This window comes from Meriones unguiculatus, chromosome 14 (genome assembly GCF_030254825.1).
Source record: "Meriones unguiculatus strain TT.TT164.6M chromosome 14, Bangor_MerUng_6.1, whole genome shotgun sequence".
NCBI classification, from domain to species: Eukaryota; Metazoa; Chordata; class Mammalia; order Rodentia; family Muridae; genus Meriones; species Meriones unguiculatus.
The window spans coordinates 66,006,460-66,030,956 of NC_083361.1; the positions used below are offsets into that span (position 1 = coordinate 66,006,460).

The 24,497-nt window shown below is 40.5% G+C and overlaps 1 non-coding gene across 1 annotated transcript; it reads right to left on the bottom strand.

Annotated features, from left to right (window-relative positions):
- Positions 1-24,057: 24,057 nt before the first annotated feature.
- Positions 24,058-24,201, bottom strand: LOC132647551 (small nucleolar RNA SNORA48). The gene has a single exon (XR_009585912.1). It is a non-coding gene; the product is annotated as a small nucleolar RNA SNORA48 (small nucleolar RNA).
- Positions 24,202-24,497: the final 296 nt, after the last annotated feature.

The following is a 24,497-nucleotide window of genomic DNA, read 5'->3' on the forward strand; positions in this document are numbered from 1 at the left end:
TCCAATTCATGATGGGCTTTTGGCAAATGTTGCCCCATGGCATATAAAGGAGCATCTGTATTTTCTACATGGGATAGGAGAATCTAGAACCAAAGGGAGTCTTGAAATAATCCGCATCTCCTTAGAGATCGCATAACATTCCCACAGGCATTTCACAGTGTGAGTTACCCAAGGACAGCATTCTGAGAAGTGGAGCATGACCAAGAGTAGTGTCAAACTGAGGTAGTCCAAACTGAGGATACACATAGTGTGAGGAGGCTGTCAAGTTTGTATTTGAAGACGAAAGCAAAGGCCAAGGGAAAAAGATTTATGAACTACCTAAAAAGCTTTAGAAGGTAATTCAGCAACACCTGGAAACCACTTTTGGGCAATAAAGCCCTGTTCTTTATGACTGAGATGGCTCTAGAGGCAGGGAACGCTCTGGGAGCACTGTCTTAAGGCTAGAGTCGGGCCACACTAGAAGAAACTGCTTATAAAGGTCTGGAAGGTAGCTCAGTGGAGAACACACTTGCTGTGAAAGCCTGAGTATCAGGGTTTGGATCCCTAGCACCCACATAAATACTGGGAGATGTAGCAGCTGCTTGTAATCTCAGACCTCAGGAAGTGTACCTTGCCATCACCAGAGCAAACTTGCTAGTTAGAGTAGCTAAATAAGTTAGCTCTTATTTAGACCCTGAGCAATCCAAGAAGAGTGACATCAACCTTTAGCTTCTACATTCATGCACACATATATGCACACATGCACACACACACCCAATGCACACACATGCCCATATACACACATAAACTCCTATGCATATATACACACAAACACATACAGGTACAGCAATACGTACACATGACCCACCAAAACAAAATAACTTTGCAGTTTCTCCTAGTTTGCTTTCTATTATCATGACAAAACACCAAGCACAAACAACTTGGGGAAGGAAAATTGTTTACTTACACATCCCAGTCATGGTCATCACTGAGGAATACCGAGGCACAAACTCAATCAGGGCAGGGACCTGGAGGCAGGAACAAAAGCAGAGATCAAGGAGCCATGTTGCATACTGGCTTGTTTGTTCCCTGTGGCTTCATCGGTTTGCATTTTTATACTAGCCAGGGCCACTTGCCCAAGGATGACACTGTCCACAGTAGGCTGGTCACTTCCTTATCAATCACTGATCAAGAACTGCCCTCACCCTCAATAGTCCAATATGATGGAGGCATCTTTCTCAACTCTGGTTCCCTTTTCATTTTCCCAGATGACTCTAGCTTGTGTTGAGGTGACAAGAAATTAACCAGCGTACAGTTCAAGAGAAAGTCAAATGTGGCCTAAACTGACCAATAATGAGAAAAAAATCATAGTTAATCCTGAATCTGGCAGAATGTGCCTTTTTAATGGAGAGTAAGGATGGAAGGAGCAGACAATAGAGGCTCTCCCCAGTTCCTCCGTCTGGGTAATCAAGACTTGTACTAGAACTTACTACATAGAGAACACATGAGGAAATGGTTTGGGGGAAGAGGGTATTAAGTTAGATTGCAAATAAAAATTAACCAGAGTTAAGGTTCTCTCAATCCTGTCTCCAAATATTAGTCTCTGAGACATTCACCCAGGATCTTAGGCAGTAACAAGAATTGCACAGTTCTAGAAAAATCCAGGTAGACTAATTCTGAAGTAAATGTTCCACGAACTCTGTAACATGCCTGTGTAGAGAGGTTCCACAAATCCAAAGCTCCTGAAAGAGTTCTAGGACAGCTATGGAAGACGGCAGGTTTTAGTATTTGTAGTCCCAAGGGATTTTTGCTCCTAAACTTTTATTTAAATTCATCAACCGTTTTAACCAAGCATGAGGCCTGAGGGCAACAATAACGACTAACCTTGCAAGACATACCTGTAGGTGCTGTGGTGGCAAGGAGATTATGAGAATAATACATCCACCACCCACGGGCACAATGGTGGCATGGATGGTATGAGGATAACGAATTACTCTATGTTTAGGTATAAGGGCAACTCTACATGAGGGGAAATGGGTATAGTACTGTGAATCTGGCCAAAAACTTATGTTTGGGAGCTTACAGACCCCAGGATGAACCTAGTACTATTATTCTGCTAAGTATAGTGTCAAACTGCCCTCTAAACTCATTATTTTTTCTATCCCTAAAATAGTGCAGATCTCAGACCTCCTCAGAGAAGTTGTTTCTACAATGGATGTTGGTTGATGCAGACATTCACAACTAGCCAAAGTACAAATAAAAAGCATCAGTGGAGTGCATTCACAACGAGGCATCTATGCGAACCTGATCTCAGGTCTCAGGCACCACTGCTGAAGAGGTGCTATAAAGACTGCCTAAGCCAAAAGTCTGTGCCAGAGCAAAGAAATATCCTGTCTACATGACGGAATGTCTGTTCTCATGAACTCATGATAGCTATGGGTTGCCTTCGCAAGACGTGCACGAGATGAAGCCAGTCAACTTTCTACAGTAGAGGGTAGATAGAGTTCATGAGACCCACTCCTAACGATGGAGCTATTGGCAGTTAATGACCGACTTCTGGGAAATAAGGAGTTTATTTTCTTTTCGTATGTGACCTGTAATAAGTCAATCATGCTCCAGTAGAAGGCCCCAATCCTATGAGTATAGAGGAGGAACAAATTGGACTCAGTGGGTTGCCAATGAAATATAGCTGAAAGTGCAGGGAGATGGAGTGGAGAAGTGGCCAGTGGATCTGTAAGGAGTTAGGGGGCATGAATAGAAGGTGAATATCAAAATATATTGTGCAAATTGTCAAATAATTAATGAAATGTTATATTTTAAATTTCTATCATATTATTTCATTTGCTTATTATTTCATAGTATGTTCATTTGTGTAGTGTGTACATCCCATAGTGTTCATGGTGACCAGAGGACATCTTGTTGAAGTAGGTTCTCTCTATCATGTGACTGTGTTGGCTCCAGGCACGAGGCCTTGTGGCAGATTCTCTTGCCCACGGTTGCTCCTGGATTTTAAATATCTATTCAAACCTACTCCATGAGCAAGAAGCTTAGCTGAGTCCTATAGTATGTGCTCAGCATTCACAAGTCTTGCAGTCTATCTATCTCCAGGACACAGACACAGAGAGAGAGAGAGAGAGAGAGAGAGAGAGACAGAGACAGAGACAGAGACAGAGACAAAGAGAGAGAGACAAATACACACACATACTACAAACAAAACCAGTTACTAATCCACAGCATTATGCTGCAAGGAAAAGAGAGAGAAAATACTCCAACCCCTACCTCCTTAGTCATTGTTTTCCCAAAGTCGCTGTTTCTCTTGCTCTGGTGAATAAAAAAATAAAAATAAAAATAAAAATAAAAATAAATAAATAAAGCACATAGCAACCTGCTTCTTCCTTCTCAGTTTAGAAATAGTCCCTGCTTCTCATTAACCTTTTATTTTCATCCCAGTCACTGAAACAGTATTGGAAAAACAACATATTTATTTTTTGCAAGATGGTAAATTGTCAATAAATTGGAGGAAAGAAAGAAAGAATGGAAACACCGAGGCAGAACAGATGGAGAGCAGTCTGATGAGAATCAGCTCAGAGAGACAACCAGGAAATTGCCTGGCACCCTCCAGTACCACAGCACGGGGCACTCATTGGTCACACCTTATCCTCACTTGTAAGGCCTCACTTGTGGGAAGAGGCCATTACTCACAGGATGCCACAGGGAGCAAGACAGGGAGCAGATTATATGCAGGATTTTGATGAGTGTGCACAGCGGACATTAAGCAGCCTTGGCGTGTAGAACGATTAACTGAACTTTAGAAGCAGGAGCTTGGTCATGCAAATAGGGTTGACTCCAATTGGCTGACTCACAAAGGCAGTCCCTGAAGTGAAGATACTGCCAAAAGGCTATTTTCAGAAGCATAGCTCTGCCATTGATTATCTAGCTTTCAAAACTTTGATTGCTTGAGCACATTGTCATTGATCAATGAAGCATACTTACCACCAGTTCCTAATGTTGTTGTTGCCTTGGCCATGGGATCAATTTTCTCTGAAAGGGTAGAAACATTCACTCTAAGAGTTAATTAGAACACGATGTTCCAAAATCCTCTGGTCATGAAGCACATGGTGGGATTTGGACCCTTTATTGACATTTCCTGGGATTGGGCTAGAACTAATAAGGAATTGGCAGAGGTGAGGTATACACAAGAGGTCATCTCTAATCAGCATGTCATGTAAGAGCATTATTAGGCTGTGCAGCTGATCAGTCAAATTAAGTACGTATTGATAGACAGAAATCAAACTTCAAATATACTCAGTCACACTGTCTTACGTTCTTCGTCATCTCTGCTTTCAAACTCTTGGTGTTCTTTATTGCTACTTCGCTTAGCTATTTTAATAATGTACTATGTTTTGGTGTTAAAAATTGATTATCAAATGAGAAAGCCTTCTAGCATTTCTGGTTAGTATGCCAAGGGTATGTACAGAGCTTTGTGGATTACGAAATCATAAGCAAGTCCCCAGTTGTTTCATGTTGGCTTCCTCAATTAGGCAACCCAAGTAAGCGTATAAAGTCTCAGCTGTGTGCTACTGTCATCTCAAAGCTAACTTCTGTGATGACGATGTTATCAGACAGCCCTATTTGTTCCATTCAATAAGCCTTTTCAACCCCTCTTTGTCCCCCATCTCTTACTGTTCAAAACAAGATAAAGAAAGTCACAATTTCTGTGCCAGACTTCCTTCTAGATATGTGGGCAATAAAGGCAAATGCCCTGATGCATGTTTGATTTGGGGCCACTTTTATACAGTCCTTGAACAACCTAGTTTAGATTTTCACTTCAGCCCCAACCCAAAATGATATCCATTTGCATGAAACTTGGCAAGTCATAAATACAGCTTATTTTTGTGTGCTTTTTTTTTTAATTTTTAACTTTTCAGTTGGCTGCTTCTATGCTAATGCAAAGACACAAACTTTATTATTTCTCATTTGTTCCAATTGGGTTACAGTCTTCTCTGAAACTATCCGAACAACTCGAGCAATTGGACTGTTGTTTTAGTCAAACTGATTCTATGTGCCAGAAGGCCAGACTAGCACTGAGCTGCTTAATCACCAATCAGCTCCCCTAGGTTGCTAGGATGATGCTACTAAGAGGGCTCTTTTGTTGAGTGAGATGTCAGGTATTCAGAAGCACGTTTGCAATGGTACAATGAGGTCTCAGTCATTATGCCTGTCTGCCTCAGTTCCTCCTCTTTTGCATAATACTGCACCTGTAAAAATGCATTATAAAGGAGTGTATTCAAATAACTTTCTTTAGTTATTTTGGTATATGATAACAAATCAGGTGATTTACAGATGATGGAAATGTGATTTTGGCTCAATCCTGAGACTGAGAAGTCTAAGAGCAAGACACCAAAAGATTCAAAAGATTAAGTATCTGGTGTAAGTTTACTCCATGTCTCAAACATAGTGCCTTCTGTGTCCTCCCATGCCAAAGAAGGCAAAAAAAAAAAAAAAAAAAAAAAAAAAAAAAAGCAGTCTTACTCAGAGACTTTCACTCTTGTTCTTGCTCTCATCTCACTATGTAGCACAGGCTGTCCCCAAACTTCCTGCTTCAGTTTCTGAAATTCTTAGATTATAGGCAAGAGCCATTGTGCCCAGCCTCCACACCCCGCAAGTGTTTTTGTTTGTTTGTTTTATTTTGTTTTGGGTTTTTTTTTTATAAGAGGACTAATAACAACAGAGCTTCTAGGTCTTAAGTTGCAACACCTATCTCTGAAGACCACCAGCTATATACCAGCTATATGCCCAAAAGATGCTCCACCATTCAATAAGGCCATTTGCTCAACTATGTTCATACAAGCTTTATTTTTAATATCCAGAATCTGGAAACAACCTAGATGTCCCTCAATGGAGGAATAGATACAAACATTGTAGCACATTTATACAACACAATACTGCTCAGCTGTTAAAAAATAAAAAATTAAAAAAGGAAACCATAAAATCTGCAGGCAAATGGATGGAACTAGAAGAGATCATCCTGACTAAGGTAACCCAGAAGCTGAAACACATGCACAGTATAAACTCACTTATATGTGGATATTAATCATATAATACAGGATAAACATACTACTAAAATCTACAGACCTGAAGAAGCTAAACAACAAGGCTCTAGGGAGGATACTTAAATCTCATCCAGAATGGAAACAGGATAGACACCAGAAGTGTTGGAAGAGGGACTAGGATGGGAGTCTACTGCAGAGGGTCCTCTGCAAGGCACCACCTCACGGAAGACCACCATATTAAAGACATAAATTTGATGTTAAAGAGGACACAAAGATTCATATAATAGTAACACATTATGAATGAAAATGAAAGAAAAGCATGGTAAAAATTCAAAAGGGCTTCTCAACATACAAACTTACACACTCACCTCCTTTCTTCTTCCATTTTGGAATCCTCTAGCCACACTTCCACTCACCTGTTTTCTTCAGCAAACACATTCTAAAGGCCAATTCGAAACAGAGAGCAACTCACATGGCTTCATGTTAGTGTCCCCCCACCTACCCACCTCAACCTTCTCTTAAGTTCAACAACCTTCCTATGGATCCTTTTCTTGCCTATCTGACACCTCTGGTCCCTTCCCGCCTCTTGTGCTGGCATTATTCACAAGCTCAATTTCTCAAAGTCAGCTTTTTTCTACTCTAGTCCCTGCTACACTGTGTAAAGCAGATTCTCACCTATGGTCCCAAGATTCCCCTAAGCACTAATTCAGAAATGTTATAAATATTTGATGTCTTCCTATGACTTGGATCTCAATGTCATGACCCTAAATCCAGCAACTAACTGTTCCTAACAAACAAGTCCCTTAACAGATCTCACCATGGTTCAGACTTGATTGTCCCAGTATATTAGGGTTAGATCTTGTCACTCACTGTCCCACTTCAAAGTTCTTTGGTTTCTTCTTCTTCCTCCTTCTCCTCCTCCTCATCCTTCTTCTTCCTCTTCTCCAAGTTGTTTGCAGATATAATCTTACCTAGATACCCACTGTATGAAGCAATTCACTTTATGCTTTAGATAAGGCAGACTATGGGAAACTAGATCCTCTCTGATGTCTAGGGAACATGAGGCAAATTCATAATCTCAGGAGTCTGAAAACAACTGATGCAATGGACTCCAAGTGAAACAAACAGATAGATATATGAAAGCAGTGAAATGCAGTGACCACTGCTAAGGTTTCACCACCACTGTCACCTTAACCACTGGTGTTAAGCTTCTGTTTACGAGATGCATTGGGCTTGACAAAAGGCCCATTAACTCTACATTGAGAAAAATGTGACCTAGGCTCCAGCTGTTGCCAAGTTTTCTTTTTTTTTAATTTTATTTTTTTCTTATCAGTTACATTTTATTAACTCTGTATCCCAGCCGTGTCCCACTCCCTCAGTCCCTCCCAATCCCACCCTCCCTCCCTCATCTCCACTGTGCCCCTTTCCAAGTCCACTGATAGGGGGAGACCTCCCCCCCATTCATCTGATCCTGTTTTATCAGGATCTTCAGGACTGGCTGCAAAGCCCTCCTCTGTGTGTTGCCAAGTTTTCAAAGAAGAGAAATCTGAACTGCCTGAAGGATGGGGAAAGATTCATATACTGAGAGAGAGAACTCATGGAAGGAAAGAAGTTAAATAAGAGATGGCAGAGAAAAGTATAGAAGGGGAAAAGAAGAGAAATTTTTAATATTTCTCCTAAATCTGAGGTATCATTCAATGTATTTTGATCAAATTTGTTCCCTCTTACTCCCAGCTCTTCTCACATCCACCCTCTCTATCCTGACCTCCATACCCACTCAAGTTTTCCAACTCCTCTTGAGAGTGACTTGGAATAGACCTACCAGTAAAAATTATTTTTAAAAGTAAAATCATGGTGTCAGAATGACTAGAAATTCTGGTTGGGGATAAAAGACATTCAAGACAGTATTATTTTTATGTTTTTGTTGTTGTTGTTGTTGTTGAGACAGGGTTTCTCTGTGTAGCCTTGGCAGTCATGGAACTACTTTGTAGACCAGACTGGCCTCAAACTGGCTATCCATCTGCCTCTGCCTCTCTGCCTCTGGGATTAAAGGTGTGTGCCACAGAACCTGGGTCAAGCTGTTATAAGAATTAGAGGATTATAAGGATTTAGAGGACTTTGTCTGTTGGACTTCTTAAGTGGTACATGATGAAAACTCTTCCCATGACTCAATTCTTGAACAAGCCGACTTTAGAAGGACTTTCCTATAATTAAACTATCTTGGAAAAGTGTAACAGGCTCAATTTCATATACAGACCAAGGAAGGAAATGAGACTATGATACACCACATTTTTCTCTTGCAGAGAAGGAGTTTGATTCCCAGTACCCATATTAGACAACTCATAACTGCTTGTGATACCAGCTCCAGAGAAATCCAATTCCTCTGTCTTCTGTGGTCTTCTGTACACAGGAGAGCATGCACACACACACACACACACACACACAGGAAAATTAAATACTAAAAAACTAGTCTTGAAGGAATTGTAAGCCCTACATCTCTGCAGAAAATAAAGTGAAAGATAAATTGGATCCCAAGCCATTTTTTAGAGTTTCCTCAAGTAGATAGATTTCTAAGGCCTAGGATGCTCCAGTTGAAAATAACATTGATAATATTACTAACAAGTTTATGCTAATAATAGAGCTAAACTGCCTTCCTTGAAGGTTAGCTAAATAATGTGCCACAGTATGCTCAGTGATCTTTAAATTGCACAAAACATCAAAATCTTTTATGAATATCATAAGTAAAAAGATCATCGTGAAACTATGTGTATTTAAATGACTGCATTGAGGTAGAGCTGGGTGGGATCATAGACACTGAAAACTTACAAGTAAGATCTTTTTCAACAACATGAATGCTGGATGTCACAACTTAAGGTATCCTTTCCAAACCACTGCATGTTAGCTTTGTTTTCTTATCATAGTGCATATAATTGACAATAGTTGCAAGTCCCAAGTACCCATGGCCTTTTGATTCCTGTAGCCATTATCAATGAGTTTTGTCTATACCACTTGTTAAAAAATATATAAAGGGAATATGTAAATGAATTGATTGGAATGGGGTCTATGCCTAGGCTTCTACACTCAACCTAAAAGGATGGAATAAATTACAAACAGGACCAATTTAGATGCTGACAACATTTTTTTTTTTTGGAAGGAAGAACAAACAAAAAAAGCAACAATCCGTATATAACCTATGACTAATTGCCTTCATTTCTCTTGGCTGTATCATCTCAACTATGTATCTGTGGTTTGTGGAGTTGCACTGACATATTTACAGAAGATGGTGTTTTGGCTACTCTTAGTATGGTAATGTAAGTGGAAGCAGGAGACAGTGTTTCTGACTTCACGTAAATGGCCTGTTTCACTTATAACAGTAACTTTGAGGAACTCATGGATTTTATAACTGAATCTCAAATCTATGACAAGTTTCCCACAGAGAATTTGTGTCATTGACATCATTCTCTGCAGTGCAAAGCATATCATCTTTTCCATAATACACACATGCTTAAAAGGTTGTGTGTGAATAATTTTTTTCTTATATTTGGAAGACAGTTTCTTCAGTTATACAATGAAGAGGTGGAGAATCAAATTCTATTTCAGACTCACCAGGGAAGAATTATTTTACTTAAAGAGCCATGCTGTGAATTTTTTCTATAGTGGCAATACTGGTCTACTAATTGATCTGTTTTGAAAATTTGGATTTTCATCCATCATGCTTCGCTGAATCCATCTTTGAAAATCAAATGGTGGCTTTAGAGTGTCTAAGTGACAGAAACATAAAAGCCGTTATAAGCTAAATGCAAAACCTGGAACTTTAAGTTTCCTTTAGCAATTTAAGAAAATTATGTCAATTCAGGGATAATCATCAGTGATCCAAACTGACTAAATTCTCTTTTTGTTTTTTCAAGTTCTTTGCCTTTTAATAGTCCCTGCCTCTGTAAGTAACAAACAAGATTCTGATAACTCATTTCAGATCTCTGCTTAAAAGCCCCACTCTTCACCCTTGAAGAAATGGGTCTCATGAAGTTAAGTAAACAAATTACAGATGGCAGAATATATTCATTCAGAAAACATGCTGATTAGTCAGCGAAATGGCATTTAACAACACAAAGAAACTAAGAGCTGAGCTGCTACACCAAATCCTCAATGGAATCTCATATCTCTATCTGTGAGATGTCTAGAAATAACTAGCAATTGTGCACCCAAATGCAATTGCCAGAGGGAAGAATAAAAGATTTACTCTCTTTTGTAAGGGATGGAATCATGAAAAAGGTATTTCACCACAAACCAAGTACACTCCACTGGAAATATAGCTTATCCTATTTTGATGCCCAGTAATGGTATAATTCTCTCCATTATGCCCATGCTGAGGGCAAGAGAACCTCATCATTTGCATTGAGAAAGGCATCATACCTCCTTCTCCTAGGCAACCCTCCCACACGTTTTTGTACCAGCACTAAGACAGAGTGATTCAAATAAATAGGACTAGTATCTGTTTCTTCTTAACAGTGGGATTTCCCATAATTTCTCCCCTATAACATATTTAAGAATATTAGAATAATAAAAATAACTCTCGTGAAAGAGAAATAATAATTGAACAATAGCAAAGTCTAAACTTGGGGAAATGAGAACACATGCAGTTATCAATAAGAGCATAAACACTGTTGGGTATCTTTGCATGTGTGCATAGATGAAAATATTGGCCCTAGCATACTGCTGAGGGATAGGAAGTTGGGCCTCCATTAAGGGTAGATTTCCAATTCCTAAATCACTTCTTACAAATAACCTTCAGCAAACTGACTTCTCTGATGTACATGGTTAAAGGGCCCCTTCCCACACTGGTTCTCTAATAGGCAGGGTATTAAAAGACATGGAAACTATTCTTGAGGCCAACTTGGGAATTTCCATAGAGATAAAAGGACACCATAAACTTTGGAGAATGAATTAGTTCTATTACCTCCAACTCCAGGATAGAGTCATTTAAGGTCATCATAAGCCAACAGGTATACATCCAGGGGCTTTTTGCCTTCTTTTCCAAGTACACACAACGTATAAGAAATAGTGGATTAGGCAAAAATAACCTAGGCTTATTCCAACACACAGGAGATGTTTGGTAGGTGAGACAACCAAAATGACTCCATGACCGAGACAGCTGTCAGCATAGATGTAGATAAGGTGAGGTAGAGAAAAGAGAGGCATAGATAGACTCATTTCTCTTTTTTCCATTCTATGGCCTTGGGAAGATCCTGTCACTCTTCCAGACTTTTAACTTTTCTTGCACATAAAGTGTTTTAAATACAACTGCCAAGATTTCTCCTCTTAATCCAAAAGGGAATGAGTCCTGGGGAATGGGTGACACTAGGAGAACTGGGAGAAATAAGCCTCAACCCACTACCAACTGGCAGATTCCATGAAGGAGATAAAAACCTGTTCAATATTATAAATATAAGAATACCCTCTATCTACAGGAAGACGTGATCTGTTAAACAAGTATGCATTATTTTCATTCTATATATTTATTTGCATGTGTGGATGAATTTAATAATTCAATAGTAGCTAGATACAGAATTTTATCCCTTTAGTCAACAGCAGACCTCTAAAGACAACTCCAAAATCTGTATTTCTACACTCTGCCTGGCAGATCTCAGAAGGTCAAGGTTTTGTGTTGCCCTAGCAACAGCAGATATCATCACTGCTACCTGAAGCTGCCCAGAGGGGCTGCAGGCTCTGCAGCACTGTAACTGGTTATGATGTTATCCCAGTGTGCTGGGGAAATACACAACCCTGAATCAAGGCAGATGGATAACCATAAAGTCATTTTTCTAACCATCTTGCCTCTAATACTCTGTACCAGCAAACACTTCCTTTGCTAGATTACACACATTCTATGAACAACTGGGATCTTAAATAGTGGTTAGTAGCAGGTTTCCTCTTCAAAAATCTAAGTGATTCACCTTTGCCTCCTGAAATGAATGGCTTATCCATTAAAAAATATATTATTATATGGTTTAAGTGGAATTGCCACCCATACCAAAATGTGCCTGAATAACTTTTCTAATTCTTCTCCAGGGACTCTACCCAGTAATCAAGCCTACAGATCTTTTAGGTTGGTCTCTGTTGTATCTGCAAGAGGGAGGTGGAGAAGAAAATGTCTTAAGATAATATTGAACTTTAAAAGTAGATTCATAAAAACAGAGAATTCCTGTTCTCCATTTGAGTCATCCCTGACTGACTCTCTTTTAAAATGCATCTTCTGTCTTTCTTATAACCCAAGGTTTTAAAATTCAAATATTCGTGAACAGCAGCTTTATTAAAATTAGGGCTTGGGGAAATGGCTTGGAAAGGGAGAAAAGAATATTACCCAACCATTTAAAAGATGCTAATTAATGAAGTTCTAAAGCCCAGAGAGGACATTTCATACAGCAAAGGTTTCCCTACCAAAGAGGAACAGAACACATCTAAAGAACAAAAAGGGAACCCAGAATAAAATAAAACTGAAGTAGATTAACCCAAATCTTTCCCCAGGTGCTGGAGTGGATCTCGGGAGTTTTGTTATAATACCAGAACTTGTGTTTGTCTTATTGTGAACTGAACACATTAAACTTTTCTGGTTCCAACTTCATGCTGGCCTTTAAACAATTAAGGACCTACCTGGAATGTGCAAAGGAGGGGATATTTTTCCCCCCAACTGAGTTAAAACACCTATGTGTGCTCCTCAGTAATCACATTCTCAGTCCTGGTCAAAACAGGGAATGAGGAGAAGGAAACCACACAGATGGCTTCAATCTGCCTCCTGCCCATAAACGCTGTCCACTTTAAATATGAAGAGAATGGTCTCTTCTCCCTCCTTTCCCCACCACGCTTGCCCAATACAGTATGCCACTGCAGCTTTAGATTTGGAGCTAGTGACAATACCTCTCCCTCTGTGTGTTAAACATCATTAGGCTTTTTCAAAGGGCCTGTGGTTAATCTTGTATCAACACTGCTACTGTTTCTCCATGATCAACAGAATGTGTTATGTCTGATTTTTATCTTTTTATGACTGCACATTGATGGAGCTTTTTCCAATATTCTATAGGAATCTCAATCTCTCTCTCTCTCTCTATATATATATATATATATAGAGAGAGAGAGAGAGAAATATGTAAATATGCACAGAAATATGTAAATATCTCCAGCTTTGTAACATAAAATCATTTTTCTGGAACCTAATACCGATTTCCAAATACTGAGATGGCAATCAGATGACCCATTTGTCATTCAATGAGCGTGCTGTGGTAGAAGAAGGCTTAGCCTTTGACTGAGGTGGTCCAATGGGAATGGGAGGGAAAGATCCTTTAATTTGGAGGTCAGTGTCAGGACTGTGAACATAGGGCATGGCAGAGCAGTCCTGATAAGTCTGCTATTCTGTAAACACCCAAATAGTCTCCCCCCTGTCATACTGTGTCAGCTAAGATCTTAGATATCGCAGCTCTGAGAGTCCAGGGATAGCATGAATACAATTGTCCCTCGTGCCCTTGCAGGAGGGATGCTATCTTCTAGGAGGCCCTTTTCTTACTCTCTCACTCATTTGTCCTTTGGTGATGAAGTAACATGACTGAAGAAAGCTACCCTGTGTCAGGTACCTTGCTGAGTGCTTTATATAGCTACTCATGGCGTTCCTGTTTCTCCCAATTTTGTGAAGTATGTATTCTATTTCCCTGCTTTTCAGATGGGAGGTCTGAGTTTTGGAGAGGTCAAAGTTTTGGCACAATGGCGTATAGGTTAGGAACAGCAGAAAAAGGATTTATCCAGTCAAAGCTAATGTTCATGCTCACTGTAGGAGCAGCAGTTCAAAGGTTACTTCTATTAGAAACACTCCTACCTTACAAGAAAGGGTGTGTCTTTGCCCACCCCAACATCTGAGAAGCCGTAGAAGCTTCTCATAGATCATGTATCAGGAAGTATTGCTATTAGTTGAAACACTTTATGTACATACCTCTCTATCAGAGTATCTTATGCATGAAAGCACTGACTTCATTAAGGCTTTATATACTTGGAACTGAAATTCCCTGCTATATAGCAATTCCTTATAAGAAACTATGACTGAGTAAATAAATGACAAAGGACAGCACCAAAGACCTTAGGTCCTTTGGATGCAGAATCCTAGCCCATCATTTTCAGTTCAGGGGATGATGACATGGTTCTTTCTTTTTATTGAGTAGTGAAAGCAAGTTAGCTTGACTTGCAGTCATGGAGAATCCAGGGGAGCTGTCACCCATACCCAACCTAACACCACACCACACCTTTATGGTGTAAGGGGTTGAGGTAGCCTGGGTTGAAGCCTGTAAGGATAGACTGAATCTGAGAGACAATAAGATATTACAACTTATATCTTAAAGGCCCAGTCTGTAGAACAGTGAGTGACATTGTACTACTCTGCTGCCTTTACTGATCTACAAAAAAAAGTAACTCCTAACTCTCAGTATGGCTTAGATCTAAATGTCCCCCACAGTTTTGCATTTTCAGTACCTAGTCCTAAGCTCATGTAACCATTCATAGGAAGCAGATATTGGCTAGCTAAAGTAGGTTAGTAGAAATGGGCCTTTGAAGGCTAACCTGGCCCTCTTTTGTGCCTTGCGTTCTCTGCTCCTCAGCCTGCAATGTGAACGCATACTTTACCTCTCTCCACTAGAAACTGAGCCACAAACCTACAGAACCCTGCCGTGGGGGCCGAGCCCTCTGAAACCAGGAGTAAAAAAAAGCCTATTTTCCCTTAAGTTGCTTCTGCTAAGAAATCTGTTGACACCATCACAAAAGTAGCTGATATACCTTTATTTCTAGTTAAGACAGTAATCTAGAAGTAAGAGGTGGCATGGGTGTAGGTAGGGAGCAGAACAGGCACCATCTTCAGTCAGATGGCTTTGTAGTATGGGCCCAGCATTGCTGTTTGTACCATCTCTTGTGAGCGCCGTGAAGATGCAACAATTCACAGATTGTTTTGGATTGTGCAGGACAGCCTCTGTGCTGATTAAAGAGACATTACCATAGTTAGCTACAAGCCATGTGTTTTATCTTTGTCTCACATTTCCATAAGCTACAGCAAAATGTAAACAAAAAAGAAAGAATGGATGTGTTATGTGAGTTCATGTGAAATTGCTTGGAAATGCTAATTAGACACAAGATTACTTACTCACTCTCTTATACCCAGAAATTCTTGGACATGTAAGGAAACATTGTGTACATTGAAATGCTGTACCTGAAAGTCCCTGTGGCAGACTAAAATGATGACCTGGCAGGTAGCACGATGCACAGTGAAGACAGTAAAAAGTAAAGTGCCTAGAGTGAAGAAGAAGCTTGCATATCCTTTAGTGGGAACACTAGAATCCACAGCCATTGGTGGAACTATGAGCCTGTTCTTCTGAAGCATCAGACCAAGGCCAGTTCTCCGCAGCTGCTTCCTACAAAATGTAGATAAGGTTGGCACAAAGTTCCAGAACACAGAAAACCATTAAAAGCAACAGAGTCTAACTTTCATATTTCATGAGGCCCAGAGAAAAGGCTAACACTCCACTTTCTCTTTAAGGACCTTCACTAAACCTACCCTCCTAATCAAATGATGATAAAATCAGACACATTCAGCATTAGAGAGCATCTCCAGATCTGGGTAATAAGAAAGGTAGTCGAAGAGGACGGCTTTAACTTAAGCATCTGTTCAAGTATCACACGAAGGTGCTTGTACATGACAGGCAAATATGGTGTGTTTGCATCTTGAGAGTTCAGGGGTCTTTACCAGGCTGTGGATCGTGTTACCATATCTGTACACAATCTTACTGAGAATGGCACAAGCTGGAGAACAGAAAAAAAAAGGAGAAGGTAATTTCCAAAAGATGACAACTCTTCAAAGAAATAAAGCTCTCCAGGATTATACAGGATAAGTGACACCCTAGGATGAAAGTGTCTCAAAATCATTCCAGATTTGTATCCTGGGCTACATGTGTTGGTAGTAACCTAAGAATCCTTAAGTAAGTTATGGGTCTTTCTGATCTTTATTTCAAATACTGTGTAACGTAAGTGTACAACTATGAAGATACTGTAAGCTGAAATAAATTGAAAAGTGAAAGAAAATGATGGGAGCTGTAAAATTGCATAACAATATTAAGACATGAAGGAAAAGAAGTGAGGACGAAGAAACAAGCAAGAGGGAGACTTGGGCTTCATCTGAGAGTGTGTGATGTAGTCAATGTTTAAGGTACTAGAAAAGTGAATTGCAGAAGCCTAGTGAAAATGCACTTTCTAGTCAGTGATGGGTTTAATTATACAGATTTCATTATGTGTAAATAATATGTACAATATCATATATCAACACTGTAATTATCCTATTGGGCAATGTCAATGTCAATTAAAATGTTACCGTCACCTTTGATGTTTTGGGCTGTCATATTCCACACTCACAAAAATGATTCAAGATAAACATGAGCCCACACCGATACATCTGATAAAGTCACCTGGATGCCCTCAACTTCTAACAATAGGATCCCATAGAGAAAGATGGATTGATTCATGGAAAGACCATAAAGAGAAAAATAGATGTGGAGTTATATTAGATAGATAGATAGATAGATAGATAGATAGATAGATAGATAGATAGATAGATAGACAGATATATACATACAACATACATACATACACACACAGAGATACAGAGATGCATAGATAATAGAGAAACAAATGAACCAGGATCAGTGGTGCACGCCTGTAATACCAGCACTCAGGAGACAGAGGCAGGCGGATTACTGCTGTGAATTCAAGACCAGACTGGCGTACAAAGTGAGTCCAGGACAGCCAGGTCTATACAGAGAAACCCTGTCTAGAAAGACAAAAAATAAAAATAAAAAATAAATTATAACTAGATACATAGATAATGGGTAGATAGATAGATTATAAAGAGATAGATAATATGTAGATACAGATATTAGATATTAGATAACTAGATTAGAGAGATAAATGTTCTAGTGTTTTCTAGCCCTATTTATTTGCTTATTAACTTTTTAATTTATACTTTCTGTATATGTATATATGTACAAAATGTGTGAATGTGTGTGTTTATGTATGTGGGTACATGTATGCAAGTATCATAGCACATGTGTGGAAGTCAGAATATAAATTCAGGGTATTATCCCCATTTTTCTACCTTGTATGTATTAGGGTCTCTTCAGCATCAAACTAGCTGGCCTGAGAGCTTCTGGAATCCTCCTCTCTCTGCCTCCCATTTCCCAAAGGAACCCTAGGGTTGCAAATGCTTGTGGATACTGTCCAGATCCTTTGTGGGTTCTTGGGATCCAAATTAGCTCATTAGAATTACATGGCATGCACTTTTACCACTGACTCATCTCTGGAGTCCAGATTCCCGTTGAAGTAAAATATCCCTTTGTGTTGCCTTTCTCCTGCTATCACCATGAACTTGGGAAGCCAGTGCTATTGTCTGCCAATCAAACTCAAGCTGTAGATGGTAGACTGAGAACAGGGAGTTTCTGAAAGGAGATGGCTCTATATTATACCTGGTAAAGAAGATTGAAAGATTGACTTTCTATTTATCCAGGTTTACATGGCTTGTACAAAGTTACTAAATCTGCTTGCTAAGATGAGAGTTTGTGCAGGTCTGTTAGACCCCAAAGTCTATCTTCTACTAAAAAATGCTTTCTCCTGCTATTCCTAAAATTGGGGGAAAAAAGTAGACTTTAGAAATTTACTGAGAATTATTTTATTTTGTTTTATTTTATTAATTACACTTTATTAACTTTGTATCCCCCCCCCCATAAGCCCCTACCTCCTCCCCTCCTGGTCCTACCCTCCGTCCCCTTTCTTCATGCATGCCCCTCCCCAAGTCCACTGATAGGGGAGGTCCTCCTCTCCTTCCTTCTGATCTTAGTCTATCAGATCACATCAGGAGTGGCTGCATTGTCATCTTCTGTGGCCTGGTAAGGCTGCTCCCCCCTCAGGGGGAGGTGATATACTCACTCATATAGTCATATAATACAGGATAAACCTACTAAAATCTGCACATCTAAAGAAACTAATCAAGAGAGAGGACCCTGACTAAAACGCTCAATCCCCATCCCGAAAGGCAAAGAGGATGGACATCAAAAGAAGAAGAAAACAGGAAACAACCTAGGAACTTGCCACAGAGGGCCTCTGAAAGACTCTGCCCTGCAGACTATCAAAGCAGACACTGAGACTTATGACCAACTGTTGGGAAGAGTGCATGGAATCTTATGTAAGAAGTGAGAATTTTTGTAACTGTCCATACTATTGAACATAAAGTCTAGGTTTCAAAGAGAGGTAAAATAAAGAACATTAGAGAATATTATTACATTTCCAGTATGTCAGCAGAGTTCCCAAATCCATTCATAATTGACAAAATATTATTAGTCATGTTCCCGTTCTATCTTAAAATACTTCTATTTTCATCTTGTGAGGTAGGTAGTTTACAACACAACTAGGAGTTGTAGGCTTAACAGTCCTAAAGTATGTTTTTGTATATGTGTACATACAAATATATATGTATGTACATGTACATATTCTTTTTATTTGAGACAGCTCAGTGGATGAAATGTTTGCCTTTAAATCATGGGTGCCAGAGCTCATATTTCAGTGACTATGTAACTGTCTGGGGCCCAACTATAGACCAAAACTTGGCAAAGGAGTCCATCTCTAGGAGGTCAAACAACCTAGACCAGCTAGATCAGAGGCTTTGCCTCATGAATAAGGTAAGGAATGATCAAGTGTTGAGGGTTGGTCTGATGCTTATATTTTGATGCTAATTACTGGCCCTCATGATGTGGTTCCTGCCCGGATACACCTATCCTTGTTGTATAAACCTACCTAAGACATTATACCTGATTGGTTGATTAAAAGGCCTAAAACCTGGGCAGGGCAGAATGGGGTAGGTGTTGCTTATGTGTCTGGGCTTTAGGAACAGGAGACTCATATGAAACAGACAGATGGACAGGAAGAGAGGAAGGAGGACAATGGGTTAGCATGTAGAAGAAACCATGTGCGCCTGGAAAAGATTCTAAGGATGGTGGATAGAGATCACATCAAGATGAAAAATATAAGTATTTATAAGACTATGAATGGCAGGTAGCCTGGATGAGGATGGTTAAGGTGGATGGTGAGGCTATTGAGACAGTGTAGGTGAAATATCTCCCCAGTCCAAGGTAAATAATGCAATTATAAAATCTAACAGGTGTCTAGTCTTCATTTGATTGTGATAGCAGGTTCAAAAATACTGCCATGATAATCATAGGACAGATAATAAAAATTATATGACCAAACACCATTTTATTTAAAACAACCATCAAGAAAAAAATTATAAACCTCATTCTTTCACATACCCAGGCACACAGGCATGCCACCACATGTGCAAACATTTATACACACACACACACACACAGATACTCTGCATGCACGTGTTTGTCAGTTTTATGTCAACTTAACCTAAGCTAGAGTTACTTTAGAAGATGGAACCTCGACTGGGAAAATGTGCCCTCCAGAATAACCGGTGGGCAAACCTGTTACATTTTTCTTGACTGATTGCTATGGAAGAGCCTAGCTCACTGTCAGCTGTGCCACCCCTGAGCTGGTGGTCCTGGATGCTATTAAAAAAAAAAGTAGGCTGAATAAGCCAAGAGGAACAAGCCAGTAACCACCACTCCTCCATGACCTTTGTCTAAGTTGCTGCTTCTAGGTTTCTGCCTTGAGTCCCTTGCTCTGACTTTCCTCAGTGATGTGGATCTTAAAGCTAAAATAAATCCTATCCTCTTCAAGATGCTTTTGACTATAGTGTTTTATGACAGCAATAAAAACCCTAACTAACACAGCCCTTCTCGTTAGATACTAGAAAGGTAGAAGTCTAAGTTTCAGCTGATATGGTGAGTGAACATAGTAGTTTCCTGGTATTTGTCTATTCATATGTCCTCCCCAAGTGCATTCTATCTTCCCCCATCTTCTCATCCTTTCTGACATAGGTGACAAGAGAATGAGGCAGTACAGTTTTTGATAGCACAATGACAATGAAGATAAACAGCTCCATTACACATTTTACCATAAATTCTCTTTGCTTCTAGCTGGTTTCATTTATAGCTATGTGCCTGGATTGATGAGGTTATTGGCTTATTCGGGTTTTGTCCTATGAATACAGACCAGACCAAAGCCAGCCAGTTGGTTTGCCAGAATCTCCATTTTTCCCCTAACCATCAGCCTTTATTCTAAATAAAGCATCACTGGCTTTGTTACATTTTTATGTGCAAAAGCCTATAAAATCTTTCTCATTGTGGAAGTTAAAAACTGCAATTTCACAGCATGTGCTATACAATATTCATGATCTAAGAGGAGGATGTGCACAAGGTGGAGTCTTAGTCACCATCTGGACAGTAAGCAACTGTGAGCTTGACTTGGGTAATAGCTGCTCAGAACCTCAGCCCCTCCTGTCTAAATGTAAAGTTGGAAGAAATTGGTTCTAAGAAGTTTTGGTATATTAATAGTTAGCTCAGAATTTACTGTTTCTCCTCTTACTTAAGCACAACTTGATCTTTATTCCATAGAATATTTTGCTAATTCCTATTTTATTTTCAGCTCATGGGGTTTCCACACTAAGAATGCTTCTCTTCTTTACCTTCATTGCTTTTCTGGCAATTACAGGCAGCACTTCTCACCCAGCACAAAATACCTTAGCCCTCTACAGCCTCGGTGCTACCCTGATCAAGCAGCAGAAATGGCAATGCCAAACTATACTGAAACATCTCATTGGTAGCACCTGAGTACAGAGGCCAAAAAGTCACCCTTTTTGGTAATGAGTGTAGGTAGAATATGCTGGTGGCAGACAGGAGGATTGTGAATATGGGGCCACCCTGGGTTACCTATTGGCAGGGCATGGTGGCACATACCTGTAGTTTCAACTACTTGAAAGACTGAGACAGAGGATCCCTTGCATCTTGGAGTTCTGGTCAACAGTATGCTATGCCAATCAGGTGTCTGAACTAAATTCCGTTAGAATATGGTGATCTCTAGTGACTGGGGGACTACCAGGTTGCCTAAGGAGAGATGGACAGGCTAGGGCCAGAAATGGAACAGGCCAAAGTCCAGAAGCTCTTTCAGGGACTTTGATCTCCTTATACCTTATGTCACCACAGTTCATCTTCCACGTAGCAGAAAAGTGTTGACAAACCCTTAGCACCACTTCCAAAAGCTCCAGGACCGGCTTTTTCCTGATGTCTACCCACCCTCTCTTTTGACCAGTACTCCACAGGTCCCCTTCTTCATCCTGCTCCTCAAGCACAGCTGGTGTATTACCGCGTGGTGGAATAAGTACTTTCTTGATCGATGCTGAGTTAGGAGTGCCTTGCTTCACTTTCATAGCCTTCTCTCACCATTTAAGTCTCCACTCATATGGGGTCTCCTTTAAGATTGCCTTTCCAAATTTCCTCAAGTGCTTCCTGTGTCTCTTGATGACCTTAACCTGTTTTATTTCCTGCGTGAATTTATTAATACCTGGACTTTGGGTTGTTTATTATTATTCCTCTTTTGTAAATAAAATTTCCATGGAGATAAATATCTATTTTATCTGGTGCATTCTTTTCTTCAATATTTAACAAGCAAGGGACAGCTAAAAGTCTTTATGATTTTGTTCAATGAATGGCATTCAGTAGAAGGTGCCTGAGCTTTGGCAAAACTATTGGATCGCTACTATCCATGAATCCTTCCCTAAAAGCTGAGTGTATAGATATTATACTGTATATATATATATTATGTATATATATATAATTCCCTAAAAGCTGAGTATATATATATATCATAGTATATATAATATAATAATATATAATAAATACTATATGTAATATATATTATATTATAATAATATAGAATACTATATAATATATAGTATAGTATATTAGTATATAGTATATTATATATACTATAATATATATACAGAGTATATGTACATATATTATATATATTAATCATAAGTAAAAATTCCCTAAAAAGATCCTTTACAACCTCTTATAAGGTATTGTTTTGATCTCTTAACTTATCTTTCTTTTGTCTTTTCTGTGTGGCTAAATAAACTCATGACTCTATAAACCCCACTTCTTTATTTTTAATTTTGTATTGGTTCCCTGTGAGCTTCACATCATGTACCCCAATCATCTCCTGTCCCCTCAGAACCACCTTTCACCCTGGCAAACTTCTCCCAAAATAAAAATACACACAAAGAAACAACAATGAAAACAATGAAACAAAACAAAACAAAACCCACTCATCTTGGAAGCTGTAGTGTGTCACAGTGGGTCTCACAGTATATCCCTCTGTCCACACACCTTCACTTTCAAATGTTTATTGCAATGAGTCATCAGCCTGGCCCACAATCTTTGGTTTCTGGTATCTTCGCCGGACTCCTTCAGGTCATCCCATTGCTGCCCTATGTCATGGAGATCTTGCAGCCCAAGATAAGCAGGACAGGCCCCTTCATGCATCCCAACCAGACATGGGGCAATTCAGAGCCCTGGATCTGGGCCTGAGTGGTACTTGAGCTGCTCAGCATGCTAGCTCTCCCTTATCTCCATTACTGCCCCTGCTAGACCATTCAATGCTGCCATCAGGAGGTAGGGTCAGCTCTCCTGCTCTCATGCCCTTGGAGCCCACTCATCCATACTCATCTCCAGAGCCAGCCCCACTGTGATACCCAGACGTAGTTCAAGGTCCACTCTCCCGAGTGATGAAACCTTTGAGGGACTGGACCAGCTCTTCCACTCTCACCCCCTCAAGGCTGCCTCGCCTGTGCCTTCCTTCGCTGGCAGTGCCAGGTCCACTGTGTTGTCCAGATGGGGTACAGGACACACTCACCTGCCAGTGAGGGACTTGAATAGCTCTCCTGCTCTCATGACCCCAGGTCCAGTTCTACTGACTGCCACAGATGGGAGTGGGGAGGGGTAAAGGGAAGAGCATCATCCACCACCTTTGCTACCTCAAGGCAGAGGAGTGCAGGGCCAGCTCTCTATTTCTCTTTCCTCCGGGCTGGCCCACCTGTTTCCACTCGACCAGGGTCAGCAAGACTGTGCTGTCCAGCCAAAGTGCAGGGCCTTCTCTCCTGAGTGCCACAGCCAGTGATGAACAGGGCCAGCAATCCCTTTCTCATGATGGGAGGGCCATTTCTCCAGACTGCTGCAGGTGTCGTGTCGAAAGACAAAGGGGTAACCCCTATACTCATACCACCTCAAACCTGATGAGTGGTGAGGCCACATGTTCTATGCTCTTGCCCTTGGGGTGGGCTCGCCTGAGCCCCTACCATCAGGGTCAGCTCTGCAGTGCTCTCTAGGTGATGTGCAGACCTGCTCTTCTGAATGCTGCAGCTTGTGAGGGACAGGGATAGCTCTCCTGAGCTCATGACAAGAGCAGGAGACAGAGGGCAAGACATCATCATCTCTGCACCCATGCCACCCCATGGCAGGCAAGCGGCAGGGTTGGCTCTGCCACACCCATACCCTCAGGGAGAGCTCACCCACACCCTATCACAAAAGCCAGCTCCACTGTGCTGCCTGGGTGAGGCACAGAGCTAGCTCTCAAGGTCTGCCACTTCTCCAGAGAGAGGTGGTATCAGTTCTCCAGAGAGCCACATCCAGTGAGGGGCAGGACCAGCTATGCACAGCCACTGAATACCCCTCAAGTCTCCAGTTCCATCTGACATCATAATCCTCAAGCTGCTCCACTTTTTTTTTTCTCTCCCATCTGACCATCACATGCTTCTACATTGTGGTGGCTCCTGCTGGAGGCTGTGCACATGGCTAGCGGGCCCCTGGGTGACTGTCTCCATCTGTGCCGCATGGTGTGACAGCAAGCAGGTGTCTATGGCCTGACTGTGTGCTGGAGGGTAGGTCTGCGGGTGGCATGGTGGTCCACAGGTCTCTGTCTTTCTCCTCCTATGCTGCAATACCTTGATTTAATTTGATTTGATTTGATTTGATTTGATTTTGATTTGATTTGATTTTTATGAGTCCTAGGCATAAAATAGCTTTGGCTACCTAGCCAGGCATCAAGATAGAATGAACAAAGGCCTGCCATCTGCTCTGTACCTGATTGGTACAAGAACAACACCATCAACAAGGTGTCTCTTTGCTCATTGCCAGGGAAGAAACCCCATTCCTAATGTAGTCATTTCTTTCCTTGTTTTGCCATGGAGAGTCCTATAGGTGAAGGAAAACTGGGGTAGCTGGAAGAAAGGGTCTTGGTTTTCTTCCTCTTCCTAGGATGCTTACTTCAGCAATGGTTCTTCACTCTTATAGAAATGAGTAATTTCATTTGCAATGCCCTCTGCCCCTGCACACCATTTTCACAAATATACACACAAATATGCTTCATACATATGAACACCTACCTTCCTACACACACACATACACACACACACATACGCACTCTTTATGCCATAGC